We start from the raw sequence: 24,935 nt of genomic DNA on the forward strand, positions 1-24,935 counted from the left end.
TTTGGTTTTCAACTGTTTTGTGCATACTTCATTGTGTTTCCTCTCTGGTTTTGTGTATAAGTAAGCAATTTTATCTAATATAATATAGTGTTTACCTGATCTTTAACTCATTACTGTTCGCGGTTGCTACTGCTAAAAAATGTCATTAGCTTATCCATTTCATTATAAGCGGTCCCATTACAGCATATTGCTCTGGGACCTCTTTCTGTTTCATTATTCAGCCTATGCATGCCTTTCTCTTGAGTTTTAAGCGATAAACTGAACTTCAAGCTTAAAAATATATATCAGAGGGCAAAGAATCCTTATTGGCTTTAGGGCTGCAAAACTAAGAGACACTTCAACATCAAGCTCGAAGAAAGATGTGTTTGCTTGTGTTACCGCCCTAGAGCCGAGTAAGATTTTTTGCCCTCTGCTTCGGCCAGGTCAAAAACTCTCAAGAGAGCTACAGTGACCATTCCGCTGGAATCCACACTCATCAAGTCATGCCCTTGTATGATGCACGCGAGCTTTCAGGGTAGGGTACCTAGAATGCGCCAAGCAGGGTTCTATGATTATGAATTTTGCAGCCGTCGCCAAGGCACTCTTACAAAACCTTGAGGAGAAACCGAAGAAAACACGGAGGCAGGAACGTAGGAGCGCCAGACCAGTGGTATTCTCGCACATCCATAGGGTGTCTCACTACCTGAACACGGTTGGCATAAAGTACGGCGTACCGATGACTCTTTCAGCGCCAGGAGAATTGAGCAAGATGTGTCCCAAGGCAGCGTGGTCTATGAGGTTCCCCTTTCATGTGGGAAATTATATGTCGGGAAAACTAACCGCTATGTCAACGAACGTGCCACGAAGCATGAACGATTACTAGATAACATGTCGTACTCGTACTCGAATCTACCCGTCCATACCCGCCCTTGCAAAGATGAAAATGATAACTGTGAGCCACGACTTGAGGGAATCGAAATTCTAGTCGAAGTAAGGACTGGATTCTGAGAAGCGTTTTGTAGCGATAGCTACATTAGGGTAGAATTTCGAGCCTTCAGCGTGGCGGCGCCAACCCGCTGTCACTTGGTTAGTCACGGGGTGCGGGGCAGCTGCCGGCGGCGAGGCGCCTTGGCTATTCACGTGGTTCGTCACCTGGTTGGTCACGTGACCAGCCACGGGGTGCGAAGCAGCTGATGGTACCGGCGGCGCGGCACGCCGGCGAAACCGAGCTGCCACGGCTGTGTGCACGCGCCACTTCAAGTGGGACGAAGATGAACAAGGAACGTCCAGCGAAACGGAGCGGAGCGACGAAAGACTGACTTTGACAATCAAATGAGCAATTTCCAGTCGGCCTGCTGTAGCTATCGCGCCATTCCAGGTTTAACCAGAGCTAAACCACCGCCAATTGTTTCTCAAGGAAAGATTCGACACGTGCGTCAGCATCACACCAATCTCCTTGCGGGCCAGTGAGTTCAGATAATTATATAGGCAATAATATGCAATAGGCTCTCTTTAATCTATGGGCTCAGTATCTTCATTCCGTATGAATGTTACGTGTGTCTGCTTCCGTCAAAATTGTTGGAGTACAGCGCCTGTGCCGCCGCGTTCTTTCTTTGTCGTCGTCTTGAAATTTAGCGCTGCATTGCTTTTTCAAAAACAATGCATAACCAACTACACCCGCAACGAGTTTTGTTAACGTAATATATTCGATAATCCGAGAAGAATGAAGCTTAGCCGTCGACGCAAGAAAGGCAGATGGTCGGACGAGATCAGGAAGTTTAAGGATTCTTTGGTCCCAGCTGGCACATCGCAAGGTTAATTAGAGACATATGGGAGAGGCCTTGTCCTGCAGTGTGTGTTGTTAGGCTGATGAAGATGTTCATCGGTCCTCCCAGCCTAAGCGCTGTGATATCGCAATTTATATCCGCTAGTTCGCCGAACAGCACGGCTTGGCTAGTCCAACTGGATAAGACTCTGATTAGTATAGGTTTTCAGGTTCGGTTGCAGACTTGGTTCTAAATTCCTTTTTTTCTGGTGAAGAATTGCGCAGCGCCAGTGTTCGAAACGCGGTCCTCTTGAACGCAATGCGAATGCTGGGTCTTTACGCCAAGACTGCAACGAGAGATATAATGCTCTCAATTTTCGACAACCTCGCGTACGCTCATTTGTTGAGGTGCCTAGGGGGCGTTGCACAGAAAACAGTTGGCATTAAGTTTCGATGGTAGTGAAACAGCCATATTTCTCGTCTGGGTGGCTGATCGCAGCTTATAGTGCGCAGTGCAAAAATAATCATCATCAGCCGGATTACACGCAATGTAGCACAAAGAAGTCTCATACATCACTCCAGTTAGCCGCCCGGCTGACTCAGTTGTTATGGTGCTCGGCTGCTGACCCGAAAGACGTGATGCCGGCCGCAGCGGCCGCGTTTTGCTAGAAGCCCGTTTGCTTTGCGATGCCAGTGCACGCTAAAAAGCCACAGATGGTCGTAACTACCCACAATCCTCGACTTGGGCGTCACTCGTAGCCAGAGTTGCTTTCCGACATTAATCCCTGTAAACGAAGCCAAACCTAACCAATCCATATGCGTCAAATTAACTGCGCCACCTACTAACCACCGCAAACTTATCAATCTCATCCGCCACCTAACATTCTGCCGTCCCTGCTAAGCTTGCCTTCTCTTGGAATCCAGTCTGTTACCCTTAACGACCATCAGTTGTCTTGCATTCGCATTACATGCACTGTCCAAGCTTATTTCTTCTTCTTGATTTCGACTGGGATGCTATTAACCGTCGTCAACATACGGAAAAAAAACGGCGGGGCAAAATTCACCACCGCTTAACCTTGCTAGGTAATTCCTACGACTCGGCGAGAGCTTCCCCGTTCACCAATCACCAGTCTTTTGGTTCACCTCCCAGCAACTAGCTGCGTCATGGTTTCACAGCCCCAAGTAACGGCCAAGTAACGGGTAACAGCGTCATCGCGCGTTAAAATTAGAGATTCCATATTTTTGCTAGCGTATTTATTTACAAATAACGCTTTAGCAACTATTATGCGCTGATCCCTTCATCGCCCTCTCCCTACGATGAATAAATAATTTAAAATTGAACTTCTTCTCGGCGGTCTTTAAGCGATTGCATAAACTACAGCGCATAATTCAGAATGAACTAATATGAAACGACACACACAGCGCTGAAATGACGGATGAATTCTTAAGGAAATTAAAGAAATATTGCGCAACAACCTTACATGGCACCAGATAACGCTAAGATCACTAAATATACGACCTGCTTACTCTAGGCAACAGAGGCTTATTTCCACTGCAAAAGATAGTAACTAGATGCAGTTGGCAATGGGAGGAGGCTTCTAAACTCTGCGCCGGAGTGCTGGAGGTTTGACATTTTTTATGCAGTTTTTACTTTTGTAACGCATGCATACGCAACAAACGCTATAAACACCTAAACACGATGAACAATTTACATATGTCTACGAACATTCTAGGACGACAATTTCCGTACGAGAATAGGATCTGCCAGGTGCCGAATATTTTTGTCGGCATCACTAGCCCCATTAGTATGTACACATGCATAGTGTACGCACATATATTGAAAAATTTGGGTATTGATATTGATGAATTTAGATATAAGGTTGTTATATACACTAGAGCACCACACTGACGCATGTACAATGTAATATATACATGCATACACCGCTATCGGCGCAGAGGTGCACCTATCCTGCCCTAACGTGGAGATTTAAAACCTTCGCAACTGCTAGAACTTCACATTTTTTGAACATAAAATTTCTTTCTGTTAAAAAAATCTGTGCTGGATGGTTTTATCAGCATACAGTGCCTCTAAAAGGCAGCGCGCTAGATGAAAGCGTACTTCCATTTCACTCCTATGTCAGCTACATCGCGTTTAGAGCGTATTCTCTTTCGCGTGAATTGCTAGTGAAGCTTTACTGAGGCAAGACAGACTGGCCTTTGAGATATGGTATGCTCGCGCTCGCGTTGGATGCTGTGTTTGTAGTTCAGCATGCTTACTCGTTTTGGGTAATACTACAGCTGAAAACCTACGCAAAACTCACTGTAAGGCAGAAAAGACTGTCTGCGTGGCGTGAAATTCCTTGTATTTAGAACACGCGGATACTCTTTTTGAAAAGCACAGAATCAGTCGATTCCAGGATTAGTGCACTTACACACTATTATATTTTTATAAGATAGCGGTTCATGGCACATTACATGTTTTTCTCGACATCGCACAACCTGAACACATCCCCTACAACATAACATTTTCTCTATCAACCACGTTGGCACGTTCGTTTTTCGCGCACACAGTACGGGCGGAGGAGAATTTAGCGTACATTGCCAACAATATTAAACCACTATGGCACACTAAAGATTGACATCCCAACGTTAACAACTAAGATATAATAAGTTTATTTAGACAATAAAAGTGAAAATAACAAGCCTCTCTTTGTGTATACGTGTGTGGGTGAAGATTTCGTAATTGTCCCATGTGTGGTATTTGTATCATATTACCAGCTTTTGCAGCGATGCAGCGATGGCGTAGAGGCAGAGCGTCCGCCTCGCGTGCAGCAGGACCGGGGCTCGAATCCCGGTTCCGCGCATTTCTCCACCAAGTTAGGAAAGAATATAAAGACACCACTTGTTTATGAAATTGCATATCTAGGCCTGGGGCGCGGTATGGCCTCGATGACCAGAACCGACTACGCACTCCCTCACCAAAACAGGATTTGGCCAAACTGGTGTAGTAATACCATGTAATACATGGCCACAACTTTAAAGGAACCAATCAATTAACCCTCGGTCCTTAGTTCGCAGAGACTGCAGAGCATCTGAGCAAGGCGGCGGTCAGACCTGTGACGCAGCGGAGGGTGCTAAGAAACTCTGGCTCCAGACAGGCCGCCATTGGAATCTGAACCTGGCAGTATTTAACGCTAGAGCCTTATCTAGTGAGCTAGGGCTAGCAGTGTTGTTCGAGGAACTAGCGGGAATTAAATTGGATGTGATAGGGCTTAGTGAAGTTCGGAGGATAGGAGAGGCCTAACTATTGTACACTAGTATGGGAGACGGCTACTAAAATGACCGTTAGTACACTTCTGCGGGTAGAAAAAAAGCCATACGTTGTAAGAGCAATGTACCATATATACATCCTCCAGCCGAGCTATTTCGCCAGCATCATATAAGTAACACTTAGTCTCTTTATAGCTACTGCGTCCTCTACCACATTCATTTTGCTAATGAAAAGTATAAAGAATTTCTAATGATGTCCTCAGGTGCAGCGTTACGCTGCAATACTTCTCGAACACGTACCCCTAAAAAATGGGCGATTCCACACCACTGAACCAATTACCTTCTCCAGTCAATAAGCTACACAATGCCAATGTTACTATATAAGTGCAATGTATTCAGTCTTTGTAATGCTGTAATAACACGCCAAGCTTTGCCTTCAATGTTTATAGACTGAAATGAAATCAAATCAGACCAAAATTTATTCATCTTTGTTTAGTAAATGAGTTTTTCCTGTCCAACCTAAGCACAGCGTGCTCATTGGTTGTTCAGGGAGTACGGCGATTCACCGAATGTGTACAAACAATTACACACAAAACAATAACAGGCACACTAGTCGTGGCGGCTGCGATTTTATGGAGGCAAAACGCTAAGGTGCCCGGTTGCTGTGCGATGTATGCGTATTATGCAAACAATTATGTATACATATTGAGCAAATAGGAATACAACTCGAAAAAACAGGAATGAACAGAGCACATCTTAAGAGCTTGAAATGGGCCATATCTAAACAAATCTTAAATCTGAAGTAAAACTGGGAAAGTAGAATACAGCATGCAAGATTTTATCAGTGATTTATCTGAAAGACTGAGCACCATTTTCTTATTGGTTGGGTGTTGCTTTTACTAAAGCCTATGCCTTCCGCATAGGGATGACCGACACCCCAACCTGTGACCACTGCGGTCATGAAGAATCAATTGGCCATATATTGTGCTCCTGCCCGCAGTACAGTCCACAGAGGGCATGTCTTAGCCGCGAACTTGACCAACTGGACGACCAACCGCTATCCGAAAAAAGAATTCTACAACATCGAAAGGACCTACCGTCGCAGAAGAAGGCCGTGCAAGCGCTTTGGCGCTTCTTACAATCTACCGGCCTGTGTGAAAGACTTTAACTGGAACGCCTTGTGTGTGTGTGTCTCCATGTGTGCACGTTACTTTTTTTTGCGTTTTCCTCTCTGTCATCTTTCTAACCCCTATCCCCCATCCCCAGTGTAGGGTAGCAAACCGGAGACTCACATCTGGTTAACCTCCCTGCGTTTCCTTTTCATTCTCTCTCTCTTATTGCTTTAGTCATTTTACGTTTAGTTCTTAAAATGCAAAAACTTTTGACCAAGTTCACTGAATATTTGCGGCACATAAAATCTCCTTATCTTTATCCCATATTGTGCAAAGCGTCCTGCCTTAATATTAGTTTCTATCTTTCTTAAGCTAGCGTTTTTCTTGACGGACATTTTTAAAGCATTTGTAAAGTAATGAGGGGTAAGCACTGTGTAATAAATAGTTCCCGCATTTCTAGTACGCCTAGTCTATTGTAAGAAGTACTTGCAATTGGGCTTGTTGGTGCATATTCGTGAAAGACATAAGAGCGCAAACTGGCAACACGGACAAGGAAGGGAACAGGACGAGCGCTACACTTTCAACAGGGTTTATTCAGGGAAGAGCGTATATATAGCCTCTGACCTTATCCATGCTCTTAATCTCAATTTGATAAACATCTACCTTTCACAGATATGCCTCAAGGAACATCATTTCACTGTGCCGGATAATAACCGAGGTATCACTGATGCAATTGTCCCCTCGTTTTTGATATAAAAGGCTTCCACGAGCTCACGTTCGGTCTTATCACGGCTTTTCAGTAGCACTTTGCATTCAGGCAGTCGGGGCTTGCAGACTATACGTTTCTCTTTCGAGCATGCTTGGCAGTGGTCTGGAAGATGGGCTCCTTTCTTATTCAAAGAATTCTTGTGTTCAAGCAGGCGCTCATTAAGACACCGGCCGGTCTGTCCAACGTACACCTTCCCGCATGTAAGCGGGAACTCGTACACCACTCCTTTCTTGCAGCCAACAAGTGGCGTTCGGTGTCTGATGGCGCACTCTTGCATTTCCTTTCTCCCAATACGTGAGCACATTCTGGCTAGTTTTCGCGGCGCTGAAAATACCACGTTGACGCCGTACTTATTGGCCACCTTCTTGAGGTTATGAGAGGTGTGGTGTACGTAAGGTACAACTTCCGGCCTTTCCAGCCTTTTTTCTTGAGGTCTTGTTTTCATTGCTGCCCTTCAGCTTTTTCAGCAAGGTCAGCGTCACGGAGAGAACCAGGGGAGCCGGGAAGCCTGCATTCTGCAACCTGGACACCTGAGATGCAAAGCTGGCGTGCATGGCATGGTGGCAGGACTTCTTTAGTGCGGACGCAAGGCACTGGGAAGCGATAGCCCTCTTAACGGTCTTAGAATGGTTTGAATGAAATGGCAACAAATATTTCTTGGCGCGTGGACAGTATCGCCAGCAAACATGTGAAGGGTGAAAGGTTAGGGTGAGGTCTAAAAACTGTAATTGGTTATTACTGCTAGGCAGTTCGTGAGTGAAGGTGAGGCCCATGCTGTTTCGACCAAACGTACCTAAAACATCAGCTACTGCTTCGTCAAAACTAAAATCGCTATCTGCCAACAAAACCAGGTAATCGTCCACATATCTAAAAACGTGGACTATACAATCCGTGTCAAGTGCTTCACTCAAGGAGCGGTCAATTTCAGATAAAAATATATTACAGAGTACCGGGGCGACACACGAGCCAATGCAAATGCCCTTTCTTTGTAGATACGTTTGGTCATTGAAATCAATAAAAGTGGCCTTCAGATAAAACTCAAGTAATGACATGAATTTGTCCACATTCAAACCAGAAGCGTTTTGAAAAGTCGTGGCTCCATTCGTATCAATGCAATCACGCACTGCAGCAAAGAGATGTTGATGCGAAACCGAGTAAAAAAGATCTTCTACATCAATGGAAAAACCAGACCTAATGTCTGGTAATGTCTTTCGCTCGGGTGAAGAAGAGTACCAAGCTTTTAATGAGCTCCGGAGACGTTTACGGACACCACCTGTCCTGGCGCACTTTGATGACGACGCCCCTACCCTGCTTCATACCGATGCGAGCAATGCGTGTTTAAGTGCTCTATTGGTGCAGCGCCAGGATGCTGTGGAAAAAGTGTCTGCTTATGCCAGCAGGGCTCTGTATAAAGCAGAAGCGAACTACTCGGCAATAGAAAAAGAATGCCTTGCAGTGGTATGGGCGGTTATGAAATTCCGCCCCTACTTGTACGCTCGCCCCTTTCAATTCGTTAGCGACCATCACTCTCTCTGTTGGCTGACGAACTTAAAGGACCCTTCAGGGAGACTCTCGTGTTGGAGCCTTCGGTTACCAGAGTTTGACATGACGGTTATTTGCAAGTCCCGAAAGAAGCATGCGGATGCTGACTGTCTTTCGCGAGCACCGGTCGAACCCTCCACCTTGACCGATGAAGACACTGCTTTTTTAGGAGACATCGATGACGCAATTGCGGCTGTGCCTAAGATTTTCGCACGCAGCCTCTCTTGATTCTTTCTTCAAAACGACGTACATTACAGGAAGAACTACCGTTCTGAGGAGAACAGTCATCTACTCGTCGTCCCAACAGCTCTCCGTACGGAAGTCTTGCAGTGTTGTGCTCGCGCTTCCTTCCTGCTGTTGAGTTTGGCGAAGTTGGGCATGGGGAGGAATACCTGAAGACCACCATGAGGATGGGTGAGCCCTCTGGGGGAGACGTGGCTGCAGGAATGCCGGAAGCACCGACGATAATAGCACCCCACGTGTTCGAACAAGAATGCCGGAAGCAGCGACGACTATAGCGTCCCCACGTATTCGTTCAGGAAAGCCGGAAGCAGCGACGACGAAAGCGTCCTCACGTATTCGTTCCGGTCCTCAGACGACGAAGTGCGGGATCAGTGTGGTCCCCTTCGGTCACGCTGGGGTTGAACAATTGCCCCAGTACCGCGCCTTCGACAGAGGTTCCGCGTTCCGGTCATCAGTACAAGATCTTTCAAACCCTGCTGGGAGACAGCCTGCATCCCTGTGTTATGCAGGCGCCTTCCGGGTCAACATGGGCGCGGTCCGGACAAACGTGCGCGCCCACCTGGAGGCCGCGTGGACGACAAGGTGACAGGGTCCTGTTCCCTTTCACTCGACCGAGCTGCGAGAAACATCAGGACCGCCCTGCCGTGGGCGGTAACATCAGTGCCATCGTGTGATTGGACATCATTCTTCGAACTATATTCCCCAGCTAGGGATCTGGGGTATACGAAGAGTATTTAAGGAGCTGCTGTTTTGGTACCAAAGGAGAGCCCCCTCTTGAGAGATACCAGAGACTCCCGACTGCTAAGAAGCTCTGTTTACTGAGAAGCTTGCTCAGTTGCCCGTACTTGTACATTATGCAAATAGTCCTTGTATAAAGTTTTCCAAGTTTTCTTCCTCCAACCATCCTCGTCTCTTCCCCGGCCAAGTCACGCTATCTGAATCCCAACAACTGGTGGCAGCGGTGGGAGGCTGCTACCTGAATCCCAACAACTGGTGGCAGCGGTGGGATGCTGCTACCTGAATTCCAACAGCAGGCGTGCCACTACGAGTCAACCGCTGGTCACTTAGGCTACACCCGCACGTTGGCTAGAGTGCAGCGTGGATACTACTGGCCGAAACTGCCGGCGACAGTGAAGCACTATGTACGGACGTGCGTAGACTGCCGACGTCGTAAATCACCCCCTGAAAAACCAGCCGGCCTATTCCACTCTCTTCAGGTGCCAAAAACACCTTTCAAGCAAATTGGCATGGACCTCCCGGGACCATTTCCAACGTCTACTGCCGGGAATAAATGGATAATTGTCGCCACCGGTTATCTAACTCGCTACTCGGAGACAAAGGCTCTGTACAGGGGTACCGCCGCCGAAGCAGCTCGGTTCTTCGTTGATAATATTATCCTCAGGCATGGCGTCGCGGCACTCATTGTAACTTACAGAGGAACTGCGTTTACGGCTGAGCTTTTGGAAACGATTACCTGCCTCGGCGGTACCATCGTAAAACGACGGCCTATCACCGTCAAACCAATGGATTGACGGAACGCCTCAAAGAAGTTCAGACCGGACAGTTAAACTTACTTGCCGAGCTGAAATCTATCAAAGTATCACGATCTGGCCATGTGAAAGCATTCACTGAAGTGTACAACCCCCTCTCGAAGAACTAATTAGATTGCGCTGCCTTCTCGTTGAAATAATTGCAAGTAGAAGATATTGTCACGGACGCCGGTAGGACGTTCAATCCCCGGAAGAACAGTACCTGGCGAGCACACTGCGCAGAGCGTAGCCGGCAGGGCCTAGCACCGAGCAGAAGAGGACGAAGTCCGGCGCGCGACAAAGGTCGAAGACAGACCGCACGGGGGAGCCGGTAGCGTGATGGGTAAACTAAGTGCGGCATTGCCCCTCCCCTCTGGAAAGGCATCGACTCGATGCCTGACAGTGAGGGGAGCCACGTGTTGGTGTTAACAGAATCCCAGGCACCGAACGTGGTGAGAGTTGTCCTAGCGGGCATGGTATGGCTTGAGTCTTGCGACGTGCACAATTTCGGATGTCGGCGGGCGTCTGGAAGAACGAACACTCCCTTGCGGGCACACCTCATACGTAACGTCGCTGAGTTGGCGGAGTACCTCGTAGGGGCCGAAGTAACGGCGCAAAAGCTTCTCGGAGCGACCGCGCAGACGGATGGGGCTCCAAACCCACACTTGATCGCCAGGCTGGAAAATGACTTCGCGGTGACGGAGGTTATAGCGGTGAGCATCGACTTCTTGCCGCACGCAGGTTCGTTGCCGAGCCAGCCGGCGGGCAGCCTCTGCATGGCGAACGAATGCATCAGCGTCGGCAACGTATGGGCGGGCAATATCGGGCAACAACATCGTGTCCAACATAGTCACGACTTCACGACCGTGTACCAAACGAAATGGCGTGAACCCCGTCGTCTCTTGAAGGGCAGTATTGTAGGCAAACGTGACGTACGGAAGGATTTCGTCCCAGTTCTTATGGTCGTCGTCGACGTACATAGAAATCATATCAGCGATAGTCTTATTGAGGCGCTTGGTTAGGCCGTTGGTTTCAGGATGGTAAGCTGAGGTCTTACGATGACTTGTGCCACTGAGCCGCATAACTTCCTGAGTAAGCGTGGACGTGAACGCTGTGCCTCGGTCAGTTAAAACAACATAAGGGGCGCCATGGCGGAGGACTAAGCTGATGATGAAAAAGTCAGCAATTTCAGCAGCAGTGGCGCGGGGAAGGGCTTTCATTTCAAAATACCGGGTGAGGTAGTCGGTGGCAACCACAATATACCGGTTACCCAATGATGACATGGGAAATGGGCCCAGTAAGTCCATGCCGACTTGGTGGAAAGGAATTCTCGGCGGAGCAATGAGTTGGAGCAAGCCAGCCGGCTTGAAAGGTAGTTTCTTCCGACGTTGACACTCGCGGCAAGTACGTACATAACGCTTGACAGTCGCAGAAAACCTGGGCCAGTAATAACGGTGATGAACTCGTGCCATCGTTCGAGAAAACCCGAGGTGGCCGGAAGGAAGCTCGTCGTGGCATGCCTGCAAAACGTCAGTGCGGAGCGCCGTTGGAACCACGAGCAGGTAACCAGAGTCCGTCGGGGCGTAATCTCGTTTGTAGAGGACGCCATCTCGCAAGCAAAACGACGACAAGCCACGCGCAAATAGACGAGGCGGTAACGAGGCGGTACCCTCAAGATAATCGATGAGTGGCCGCAATTCCGTGTCGTCCCTCTGGTGTTGAGCGAGGTCGGACGTGGTCAGAGCACCAATAAAGAGGGAGTCATCTTCGAGGTCATCAGAGCTGGACGGGATAGGAGCACGGGACAAGCAGTCTGCATCGCTGTGTTTGTTGCCCGACTTGTAGACAACTGTTACATCAAATTCATGCAAGCGAAGGCTCCAACCAGCTAGCCGGCCCGAGGGGTCTTTAAGATTCGCGAGCCAGCACAGTGAGTGGTGGTCACTCACGACCCGAAACGGGCGACCATACAAGTAGGGCCGGAACTTCGTTATCGCCCACACAACAGCGAGGCACTCCTTTTCAGTGGTTGAGTAATTGGCCTCGGACCGAGACAGCGTGCGGCTGCCGTAAGCAATCACACGCTTAACACCATCTTGCCACTGGACGAGGACTGCACCGAGGCCAATGTTGCTGGCATCGGTGTGAAGTTCTGTATCCGCCTCCTCGTCAAAATGTGCAAGAATGGGCGTTGTTTGTAGGCGTTTGCGGAGCTTTTCGAAGGCGTCTTGCTGTTCCTGTGCCCAGACGAAAGGCTGATCGTCTTTTGTCAGCCGTGTGAGAGGCTCAGCCAGCCTGGAGAAGTCTTGCACGAAGCGTCGGTAATATGCGCAGAGGCCAAGAAACCGGCGCACAGCTCGCTTATCAGCGGGAGTCGGGAACGCAGCTACAGCAGCCGTCTTGTCGGGGTCGGGGCTGACACCCTCAGGTGTCACAAAATGGCCCAAAAACTTAAGCCGTTGGTACGCGAAGTGACATTTTTCGGGTTTTAGAGATAGACCGGCTGATCGGATGGCCGTCAATACTGCACTCAAGCGTTTGAGATGTTCTTCGTAGGTCGCAGCGAAAATAACCACATCATCAAGATAGACGAGACACGACTGCCATTTGAGGCCAACCAGGACAGTGTCCATCATTCTTTGAAAGGTGGCAGGAGCGGTACACAGGCCAAAGGGGAGCACCTTGAACACGTACAAACCGTCAGGCGTTATGAACGCGGTCTTTTCACGGTCACGTTCATCGACTTCGATCTGCCAGTACCCACTGCGTAGATCAAGAGAGGAAAAGTATCGGGCATGACGCAGGCGATCGAACGAGTCATCAATTCGGGGCAACGGATAAACGTCCTTTTTAGTAATCTTGTTGAGGCGACGATAGTCGACGCAGAATCGGAGACTGCAATCCTTCTTGGCGACCAGCACAACGGGCGAAGCCCACGGGCTTGTTGACGGCTGGATAACCTCGTCGCGGAGCATTTCCTCAACCTGCCTCCGAATCACCTCCCGTTCTTTTGCAGACACTCGATAGGGGTGGTGTTGTATAGGCCTCTCGCCGTCATCCACTACAATGCGGTGTTTAGCGACCGATGTTTGTCCAACTTTAGAAGTGGTCGCAAAGCAGTCACGAAAAGAGTCGAGGATCATGTGGAGGCGGTGTTTCTGATCGGCGGTTAGGTCGGGGTTCACGTCAGTCATAACGGGGGCGTCAGACGTCGATGCATGGGTATCGTTGAGGGAGCAGGCGCAGTGGGAGACTGAGTCACTAATTTCATCGAAATAGGCTATGGCGGTTGCTTGCGGCAAGTGGCGGTATTCGGCGCTAAAGTTCGTAACAAAAAGCTGCGTTTGCAGTCCGCGGAGGGAAGTAACACCCCGCGCAACGCAGACTTGTTGACTCAGCAGTAACGACAGGTTACCTTCCGCAACCCCGTGAGGAGTGCGTGGGTTGGAGCATTCCACCGTAATAAACAAACTGGAGCGTGGTGGTAGCGTGACATTGTCATCAAACACGCGAAAAACAGGCCTGTCGGGGTCGCTGCTGTCGGCTATGGCACAATGAGGTGAGAACGTCCCGACAAGTTCGCGGAGGTTGATTATCGTACCGTGTTCCCGAAGAAAATCTAACCCGAGGATGATGTCCTTCGAGCAATGAGCCAACACAGCGAAGCAGGCAGTGAAGGTGACACCACGAATCTCCATTCTAGCGGTGCAGGCGCCAAGCGGTGTCACCAGATGGCCTCCAGCTGTCCGGATGTGTGTTCCAGGCCAAGGTGTCAGTACTTTCCTCAGGACAAGCGTCAGACCACGACTCATGACGGAGAAATCGGCGCCGGTATCTACGAGAGCAGTCACGCGGCGGCCATCAACGATGACCGAAATTTCAGCCGAAGCTTGGTCACCGTCAGAAAAACGCTGTGTGAGGGAGGTCGGACTAGGGGATCGTTCTCGCGGTCGGGTTGGGGCGTCAAGCGGAGGCGTCTCCGTTCGTCGAAAAGTCGTCGGACTTAAGGGTCATTCAGATTGTCCAATTGAGGCGTCAAGCGAAGAAGGCGTCTCTGGGCGTCGAAAGGTCGTCGCGGCGTGGGGTCGGAGGTCGGGTCGCATGCTAACGTCGGTGAGAGGAGGATGTTCGTCATTATGTCCGGTGACGGCGGCCCTACCTCCGGGGGTCGCCGTCCTCAGTTTTCCCGGCGCGGCCTGGAGGACTGCCGGACGTAGGACTGGCGAACTGGGGAAGAAAACCATCGAGGCGACGGTGACCTGGACTGACGTTGGGCAGTGGGTACAGGTGGGACGTTGGCCGCTAGGTACTGATCGATCTCGCGGGGTCGTTCACCATAGCGCGGCAGGGGTGCGTCGGGCGAAAAGCCGCGCAGGCCAATCCGGCGGTACGGGCAGTGACGACGGATGTGGCCTGCTTCGCCGCAATGGAAGCACAGGGGCCTGTTGTTCGGCGTTCGCCACATGTTTGCCTTCGTGACGGGTGGGCGGTCGTCTGGCAGCGCTGTCGTATGCGGGAATCGGTGGGACGGCGCGGTAGGGGCAGGAGAGTAGAACGCCGGCGGTGGTGGCACAGGTCTTCGCAATGCCTCGCTGTATGTCATCACATAGGGCGCTGGCGGTGGCGGTGGTGGAGTGGGCTGCACCGTGCGGCGTATCTCGTCACGGACAGCCTCCGAGATGGCGGTGACACTAGGAGGCTGCTCCACAGAGCGAAGCTTCTGCACCTCTTCGCGAACGATGCTCCTGATGAGCTCTCGGAGGGAGGTGTTCTCATCCCCGGGCCTCGGCATGTGGCACTCCACAGCAGTGATGTTTGAGGAACGGCCGTAGTGCGCAAACCGCTGCTGCAGGGCGCGCTCCATGCCTGCCGCCTCCTTTGCAAAATCGGCGACTGTAGCCGGAGGATCGCGCACGAGCCCAGCGAACAATTGCTCCTTGACGCCCCGCATCAAATGGCGCACTTTCTTGGCTTCCGACATCGAAGGATCAGCGCGGTTGAAAAGCCGGGTCATGTCCTCCACGAACATCGCCACGCTCTCGTTTGGCTGCTGCGCTCTCGATTGCAGGGCCAATTCTGCACGCTCCCTCCGCTCGTTGCTGCTGAACGTATCCAGCAACTGGCGCCGGAAGTATTGCCAGGTGTGGCTGGCGGACTCGTGGTTTTCGAACCACGTCTTGGCGGCGTCCTGGAGGGCAAAGAAGACGTTCCGAAGCTTGCGGTCCTCGTCCCACAGATTAAATTCAGAGACCCTGTCATACCCGTCCAACCAGTCCTCCACATCTTCAAACTTGTCACCATGAAACGGCGCGGGCGTACGAAGCGAATGAAGAAGCAGCGGGGGCGAACTCACAGTTTGCTGGAAAGTCTGGCTGGCCACCGTAGAGGTCATCTTGCGGGATGGCGCGGCGAGGGGATTGTACTCGGGAACTAAGCCTTTCAAGCGGCGGCTTGACTTGTGGACAGGTGTCATGTCCAGGGGGTGTGGCTGAGCGCTGGAGGTTCCTGGGACCTCTTCGTACATAGATCGTACCCAGCAGCTGCGCCAAAAATGTCACGGACGCCGGTAGGACGTTCAATCCCCGGCAGAACAGTACCTGGCGAGCACACTGCGCAGAGCGTAGCCGGCAGGGCCTAGCACCGAGCAGAAGAGGACGAAGTCCGGCGCGCGACAAAGGTCGAAGACAGACCGCACGGGGGAGCCGGTAGCCTGATGGCTAAACTAAGTGCGGCAATATTAAGTCTGCAACAGCCGAATTCAAGGCTCAATTTGCAAAAATGGCTGCCCGGTAGTGCAATGCGGACGATCGAGTACGAGGAAACAACCTAGTTTTTTTACGGTCTGAAAGATGCAAGTAATGTGTTCTGACAAGATCCCAAAAAAAAAGAGATCGATCACTGCGGCCAGTATCTAAATCTATCCATTGAGCCTTGAAGCATTAAAGCGCCCATCGCTTTGGCTCATTTCGTTCCGGTAAAATTCGCCCTATCATTGTCGCATTCGCTCACTTTAGAGATAAAAGACCAGGTTTTGTCCGTGTGTAGCAAATTTAAAGATACTGGCTACAGAGTGTCCGAGAACTATTCACCAAGTTCCCGTCTTGCATGGAAGCACCTTTACGATTTAGGTAGAAGTCAGGGCCTCACATTTAAAATACGACATGACAGAATGACATCCAGAAACAAAACTTATTATTTCGATCGCGTCAATAACGCTGTAGTTGAACAGCATACCTAGCAATCACTTCATCAGAAACAGTCCAAAACAGGATCACCGTTTTCAATTGTCTTTCCTCTTTACTAATATCCGCTGTGTTACTTCCAAACGTGACGCTTTAAGCAGCTTAGTTGAATCATGTTCCTCTAATGTTCTTTTATCAATCGAAACTTGGCATACATCTACTATCCACGACGTGTAAATTTTACCCTCTCTTCCTAACTTTGATATTTTTCTATCAGATCGCAGAGACATGAGAGGCGGGGAGTCCTAATAGCCACTGATTGCTCGTTACATTGTTCGCAGATAAACATTTCAAGCCCTTTGGATGGTCTGGCTTTGCTGCGATCAGTATTACCCACGTTTTCTGATCGGAGTTAGTTATCGCCCTCCTAGCCATGACTCTACATTTGGTAAATTGCTTCATTACGCTTTGAACAGATGAGCAATCCTTTATCTAAATACGTCGATTTTATTCTTCGGTGACTTCAGTTTTCCTTCCATAATTTGGTCTGACCTTGCATCCACTTTCTGATAAAAATAATCTTGATAGCGAATTTGTTCAGACCTGTCTTACTTTAGGGTTAGAACAAATAACAGATCAAGCAAATAGAATAGCAAATCTTTCTGCTAACATTTTGGACCTTGTAATGACATTCCAAAGTGGTAGTTTTTCACCTATAACTTATCTAGAAGGGCTTAGCGATCACCTGGCTATTCATGCTACTTTCTCATGTCATCTATAGAATATAAAAAAGGAAAACACTTACCCTATATGATAAAGGTGATTACAGCAGTTTTAATCATGACCTCGTTGCTTTCCACGATAACTTTACCACAGATTTTCAAGTTCGTTCACTGGAAACAGACTGATTACTTTTTAAGTTCGACATACAACGACTTATCGGTAAACACATTCCTACTATCACAATAACTGAGCGACTTAGTTCCCGATAGTATAATAAAACATCAAAAAGATTAAACAACAAAAAGAAACGATTATTTCGTACAGCTTAAGCTACTAACATGGCGCACGCTCGGAACAGATATTTCACTGCCTCCGCTAACTATGACGCCGAAATAGCCAAAGTTAAGGGTAACTTCTTTTCTTACACCTTGCCTACTATTATGCATAATAAACAAAAGCGTTCCTGGCAAACTATTCCTGCCTCTACATCTAGCGAAATTTCACTAACTGATCATTCTGGCCTTATATATTCTGATTTAGATATTGCAGATATCCTAAAGGATCAGTTTTACTCTGTATTCACTGATGAACATCTCGATAACCTCCCTGAAGTTCACTGTCTTAATGATTCTCCTATGGAAAGCATCTTTGAGCCGAGTGCAATATTAAAGATCATAGAATCATTACCAACTTATCATCTGCTGGTGTTGACGGCATCAATCCAAAAATCCTGAAAAAATCTAAAGTTCTTTGCAGTGTCATATTATCTCTAATTTTTCAGCAGTCGCTTTCTTCGTCCGGCCTGCAACGCGATTGATGCTTCGGGAAGGTCATTCCAGTGTACAAAAAAGTTAACCGATCATCACCACTTAAATACACACATAATTTTTTTCATCCTAATCAACATGGCTTCCGCAAAGGTCGCTCGTGTGATACACAACTTGCTCTCTTCCTTAATGACATACATGCATGTCTAGATCATTACGTTCCTACAGATGCCATATTCGTAGATTTTGAGAAAGTCCCTCATGCACGCCTCATTCAAAACTTTCATGCCCAAACATTCATCCTTTGGTTCTGTATTTAATCCGTTGGATCCGTGCTTCCTTAACGGACAGTTATCAATTCGTTCATTCTAATTCTCATTCGCAATCACTTTCCCCTGTTCTCTCTGGCGTTCCGCAAGGATCTGCCTTAGGCCCCCTTCTATTTCTTGTTTATATTTTGTTTGTTTATTTACAGAATACTGCAAGTCCTTCTGGGCCCTAGCAGGAGGGGCAATACAATGCAACATGAATATGCACAAAAACACTAAAGAAAATTCGAAACACAAAGCCAAATAAGTTTGATGGTGTCAGTCTTCTATTCCTTCAATGGATTATATGTCACGTAGTGCTGTTAAAGGTATAGCATTCCATTCAGTAACGGTGCGAGGGAAGGAGTATTTAAATAGGTTAGTTCTGGCGGTGAATGGAATTAGTGAATCAGAGTGGCGATGTCTTGTTGGTCGTTGAGCGAAAAATGGCTTGACATAGGGATCCCGGCACATTGCAACTTGTTATGTTTTAGAAGCAAAATAAATTCTAATCTGAGAATTTTACGTCTTACTTGCAATGTTTGATTTCGGTGTGATCGCATTATGGCAGTAGGTGAGTCGGTTGAACGGTATTTTGAAACGATGAATCGAATGGCCTTGCGCTGGATCATTTGAAGTGCTTGAAGGTTAGTTTTAGGAAATGGGTCCCACACAATGGAAGTGTGTTCTAACTTGGGTCTGATTAATGAAGAATAGGCTAACAATTTGAAGTCTGCAGGAGCATTCTTCAGTTTGTGCTTGAGGACACAAAGTTTACAAAAACCCGATGCACATACGTTACTTATATGTTTGTTCCAGCTTAGATTGTTAATTATCCTCGCGCCAAGATATTTATATTCAGTTACCTCCGAAAGTGGAAATGAAGGAAGAACGTAGGGGTTTAATAGGCTGTTTTTGTTAATCTCATAAAAACGGTTTTCTGAGCGTTAAGTTTCATGTCCCACTGATTGCACCAATAAAAAATATTCTTTAGGTTCAAATTGAGTAATAGTTGGTCTTCGCGACAAGTAATTACATTAAACAAAACACAGTCATCTGCAAACAACCGGATTTGAACGGGATGAGGAACTACTATAACAATGTCATTCCCATATATTAAAAATAACAGGCGACCGAGGACGCTTCTTTGGGGAACACCAGAAGAGACAGGCAGGCTGTGTGAATAATGGTCGTCAATACTAACAAACTGCTATCGGTTAGATAAGTAAGCTGAAACCCAGTTAACTACATTATTAGGAATACCAACTTGTTTAAGCTTTTCAATTATTTAGAATGGGAGACGAGGCCAAATGCTTTACTAAAATCTATAAAAATAATATCAACCTGGCCGGATTTATCATTTATAGATGTGAAGCTATGAGCAACCGATGTTAGTTGTGTTACTGTAGAATAGCCCTTCCTAAACCCGTGTTGAACGTTAGAATGGATCTTGTTATCATCAAGAAAACCGATGATGTACTTGGCGATGATGTGTTCCAGTAATTTGCAACAGGTTAAAGTCAGAGATATGGGACGATAATTCGATATCAGTGATGCGTCCCCTTTCTTAAGAACAGGAACAACACGTGCAGTTTTCCACTCTGAAGGAATGACAGCTGATGAAAGTGACACGCAAAAAATGACAGCCAGAAACTCGGAAAGCTTTTCGGCTGTGACGACCCCCCATAATGCGCAGCTCCACACGGACTTAGAGGCAAAGAGACACCGTATGGCTCAGTTTAAACAAACAGATATATTCAATAATTATACATGATTATTGATAATACATCATAGGCTGGGATGTCCGAGCTTACGTGCCGACGACTTCATGGGGACGATGGAGGGGCTCCGGAGTTGAGCTTGAACGGTTGCTGGCAGAAGCTGCACGCCGTCGGGCTTCGGCGCTTAAGGCCCCCTTGGCGAACGATGTCGTCCTGAGCGTTGTTTCTTCCGTACTGCTTGTCGATTTTTATATCCTCTTATCCCCACATTCCCTAGGTTGAGGACGCCCACGCCGGAGTGGGAGGGGCCTAGGGCTTTCACTTGGGCGCACAAACACACCACCGCACTTATGGTCTCGCCTTCGTCACGTGTTGAGTCCGAGGGAAAGAAGGTTGTCGTCGAGGTAGCGTCGGCTGTGGTAGATGGTCTCTGGCCCGCTGACGGTTCCCGCGGGTCACCGACCTCCGTTCTCCATCAAATGACACTCGCCACTCAAGGCCGGAACGCGAGGTCACTAAAAGGCCGGGAAAGTGGTCCCTTGTCCTGGGATGTGCTCGGGAGGGTTGGTGATGATGCCCGCCGTCTTGTCACGGGGCCAGGCCCGCCGAAACGAGGCCCTTTGTCCCCGGCAGGGTTACGGCAATTGGGGAAGATAACGCCCGTCTCCCCGCGGCGGCGGCGGCGGCGGCGGCGTTCGACACGTGCCGGCACTATGGAAAGGGGGTCCGGTTGTGCTTAAACCCCTTCGTTTTGGTCGTTCACTCTCAACGAGTATGGCTCGGTAATTGATGATGCCCGCCGTCTTGTCACGGGGCCAGGCCCGCCGAAACGAGGCCCTTCGTAGCACACACAAGGAACGTCACACGGCATACCGGTGCAATAAACCGTTCGGATTTTTATGAGGTCCTGGCCACGCTTTAGTTTTCAGGTTTAGGAGCAATTAAACAATGCCAGGTCTTGATATCGTAATACAAGGCATAGTGCAGGACGTTTCAAAAGAACAATGTTCACCACTTGCATTAGCAAAGACACTGTGGAAGTAGCGGTTAAATTGCGTAGCAATATCATTTTTATCTGTGAGAGGTTTGCCGTCGTGCATTATTCGGTCAATAGGTTTTTCTTTTGACATAAGTGGTTCAAAAATTTTTCAGGTGAAGTTCGAATGAAATTAGGCAGTTTGTATTCAAAGTAATGTCGTTTAGCGGGCCTCACAGCTGTATTAAAGGACAGTTGAAAAGGCTGAATAATGGAACGACTGCACCTCCACGTTTCAAACATTTTACTTTTTTTTTCAATTGCAGGATTTCACGTGTGATCCAGGAAGAGGCTTTGCGAGATTTTATTATTTTATTAGGGACAAATTTTCAAGGCAGTGAGTGCACAGTATTTTAAACTTATTTCATAGCTCATCAGCATTACTGCCTCGGAAACTGCTGAGGCAGAAATCTAAATAATCCAACACGCTCGCATCTTTCGCACGCGAGAAGTCCCTTACATAGCAGACTTTGGCCACAGCCTTTTTGCAAACAATATGGATAGAGAAGGAACAATAGATCATATCATGATCGTAGATTTTCTGCTCAGTTGAAACATGGTAGTCACTAATAGCTCGGCTTACAACAAGGACAAGTATAGAAGTACAGCCATGTACACGTGTTGGCTGCCTCACTACTTGCTGCAAGTCGTGTCTCAAAATCGTAATAAATATGTGTTCTTCATGGGCAGCATGATCGGGATTGAAAAAGGGCTTGGCCTAGTTAATTGATGGAAGGTTTAAATCGCCAATTAAGATTCTGTCGTGATGAAAATCATCAATGAAATCAGACAGTCACGTAGAAACTGCGGAGGGGAATGGGGGATCTGTACACTGCAAATAGTAGAAATGACCGTCCCCGACAAGAAATTTTTATCGCGAGGCTTTCATGGTTTTGAATTTGAGCTAGGAAAGAAGTGTCGATGCCATGTTTTACGAGTACGGCAACACCGCCTCCTCTGGTAGATCTGTCCCGACGGAACAACCGGTAAAAGGGGGGGGGGGGTGACATCTTCATCAGTTCCTTCGTGCAACCAAGTCTCTGTGATTACAACAATATGTGGCTTATACCCTATAATTACGGATTCAAGATGATCGCTTTTATTTACCACGCTGCGCGCATTTATGTTTAGAAGCCTGAGTTCCTTGATAGGCGGTGAAGCGAGTCACTCTTTACTCTGCTCACTTCGTATCTTGATTTTGCAATTGTTGGCCTCATCCCACGCGAAAACCTGGCCGTCCATTTTTAGTTTATCGTGCACCAGAATGGGCTTCTGGCCTTGATCCCTACCGATTTTATTACTATCCCATGAGAGCTTTTTTATTCTGAGGGTGTCACGTGAATAGTTATTTTGCACAGAAAGTTGGTTCCTTTAAAGGGACACTGAGGAGAACCCTATCAATTTTTTTTTGTTAGCAAAATCTGATAGTTCGGCATTTCATGGCTTTGTTGCGGCTTGTCCTGCAGCGAAAGATGCATTTATTTCAAAAAAATTTGGATTCGAAGTTGAAAAACTTTTTCCCGCCGCTTTGCTTCAAACTCGAGAATTCTTATGACGACATGGAGAACTCTTATGACGTCACAGGATAGAGTGACGTGAAACGTGACGCAAACGGAGACTTCGTGATTTCTGACGGCTAGCGGTGCGGTCTAGCAGCTGCCGAAATGAAAGCTACCGCCGCCGCACGTTGAATGCATCGGTCGGGGGTCGCTACCGTCGCTCTGTTTACGTTTGCACCGCCGTCTTGCCAGCGTTGCGATGGATCCCGTTCCCGAACCCGACGACGTAGTTCTCGCAAAATCTCCGGCCTGCATTTCAGCGACCTCAGCCCCACAAAGCGTGCGATGCTTTTGAGGGAGCACGGTTAGGTTAGGCGCCGGCGGGCCGTTTCCCCCTTCCTCAGCGAGCAGCCGTTGCAAACTATCTATCATAACCCCAGTGCGAGGAGTCGCGAGGCGCCAGGACAAGGTCGGCGCGTTGCGCCCATCTGAGGCTGGCTGTGGCTTTGGGCCCAACGGATTGGGATTCCTTGAACGGCGCGGTTGCACGGGGCAGCAGGCGGCGTCGAGGTCTCCCACGGTTGCAAGGGCCAAGTTATTTATTTATTTTATTGCCACAAAAAACGGATAGGTGCTCAAGGGCGGTCGCGTTTAAAGTGGGCGCCTTGAAACTAAAGCCGACGCACGACGCTTCAACGGCTTCCGCTAGATCCAACGGGTCCACTGGATCGGGCTCTCTCGCACACTTGCATGTACAGTACCATCATATGTGTACCGTGAATGGATCAAATTAGCCGAGAGCTCTAAAAGAACAGCTCCGCCCAACTGCCGAAGTTATTGAACTACGTCACAACGTGCACCTCGCCGCGGAGCCGAATCAGTCTGGCCGGGCTGACGGCGGCTGGCGCACTCGGCGGGAAATAGAGACATGGTCCAAGTCTCCCCGCCAGTGCGGTCGAAGTGCGCCGAAGCCACCGAACGGGTGGGCGGTCAAGCGCAGTTGGAGTATAGAGGTTCTCCCTTTGGCCGACGTGACGTCGCCGTGCAGCGGGTGCGCGCGTGTTACGCCGGTGCATAAACGCGCCTTAACAGAGCCTGCGCTTAACCGCTAACCAACGTATTTGGCGGCGGTATCTATAGGAGCCACTGAAAGCCCCCGCCCACTCACTGAATAAAAAAAAGCCCTGTGCCGCAGTTCGGAATTGAACCAGGGCCTTTGGCGCTTGAGGCGGAGACGCTACCACACCGCCACGACGGCTCAAGTAGTAACTATCACTAAAGGCGCTTCTAGTGAATGCACTCTTCCGATGCAGAAATATCCGCGCTTTCGCTACGTATATCCTGGCCTAACAGAGCTAGGCCATCAGCAATTTTTCTGAACTGCCTTGTACCTTGTCTCCCGTCCCTAATAAACGATTTCCGTTAAGTAGTTTGAAGTTGACTGGCACAGCCGGGAATGTTTCGCCGGGCGAGCGTGCGAAGACACAAGTGCTGCCTTGTACGATTACCGACCATCGTGCCATCATAGTTTTTCATCGACCGTGGCGATCATCTGGCAAGCTTTAACAGGCTCCTTCAAAGGTTAACTAGCACTTGAAGCGGCACTTGGAGTTCCTCTGCTGTTCGGCGCTTGTAAATCGAGGCGCGTCAAAAACAAAACCACGGGGCCCGCAAAGCTCATAGACGCGAAGCGCCTTAACAAATTGAAACTCTCCTGGCCGCCTGTGGCGCCGCCAAGCATCGGTTTTCTTTGCTTCCAACATTCAGGTTGCCTTTTGTCTGCCTTCTTTGTGTGATAAAAGTGCACTATCGGTTTTGAAACATAACTTAATTCAATATTGAACCGCGCAATCTTCCTTTGTCAGCCTCATAGATTCGCGCCCTATGTAGGAAGGAAAATTCCTCCAAGGTGGCGGCTCTTGTCCTACGACGTCACCACGCTTGTACTTGCGAGTTTGGCCTGTGGCGGCGATACCTGTATTTTGGTTCTTGCTATTTTCTACCTTACGAGAGCTTTGTTTTCAGTAAGAGCGGCGTTTTTGTGATCAAGAGTTGTTATTCTATCCATAGAAGCCAACTTCAATTTCTCCTCAGTGTCCCTTTAAGCTTGCGCGATTTCACATTACTTCTTGTTTTTTCATTAAAGTCCTGGAAGAACAATATGGCTCGACGGTTTTTCCCAGCTCTACCAATACGGTGGATTCTGGCGACTGAGTTGGATGTCACACCAAGATTCTCCTGAAAAACTTCTGAAATAACGTTCTCTTTAAGGACAGATTCTGTTTCATTGTTGTCTTCTTGTACAACGAACACAACTAAGTTTGAACGCCTACTTCTGCCCTCCAAGTCGATAATTTTTTTGCGTAGGAAGGTGACTGTTCTTTCCAGGTTTTCTACGCGGGCTGATTAGTCTTTTAATATACCGAGCTGTTGGATCAATTCGCACAATATTTTTTTTCCATCTTCGCGTTGTGCGCTCTTAATGCTGCC

General features: G+C 48.5%; 1 protein-coding gene across 1 annotated transcript in view; it reads left to right on the forward strand.

Annotated features, from left to right (window-relative positions):
- Nucleotides 1-24,935, forward strand: part of LOC144110677 (acetylgalactosaminyl-O-glycosyl-glycoprotein beta-1,3-N-acetylglucosaminyltransferase-like) — a 107,076-nt gene that overhangs the window by 4,736 nt on the left and 77,405 nt on the right. The gene's annotated exons all lie outside the window — the stretch shown is intronic.

This window comes from Amblyomma americanum, chromosome 11, assembly GCF_052857255.1.
Source record: "Amblyomma americanum isolate KBUSLIRL-KWMA chromosome 11, ASM5285725v1, whole genome shotgun sequence".
In the NCBI taxonomy this organism is placed as follows: domain Eukaryota; kingdom Metazoa; phylum Arthropoda; class Arachnida; order Ixodida; family Ixodidae; genus Amblyomma; species Amblyomma americanum.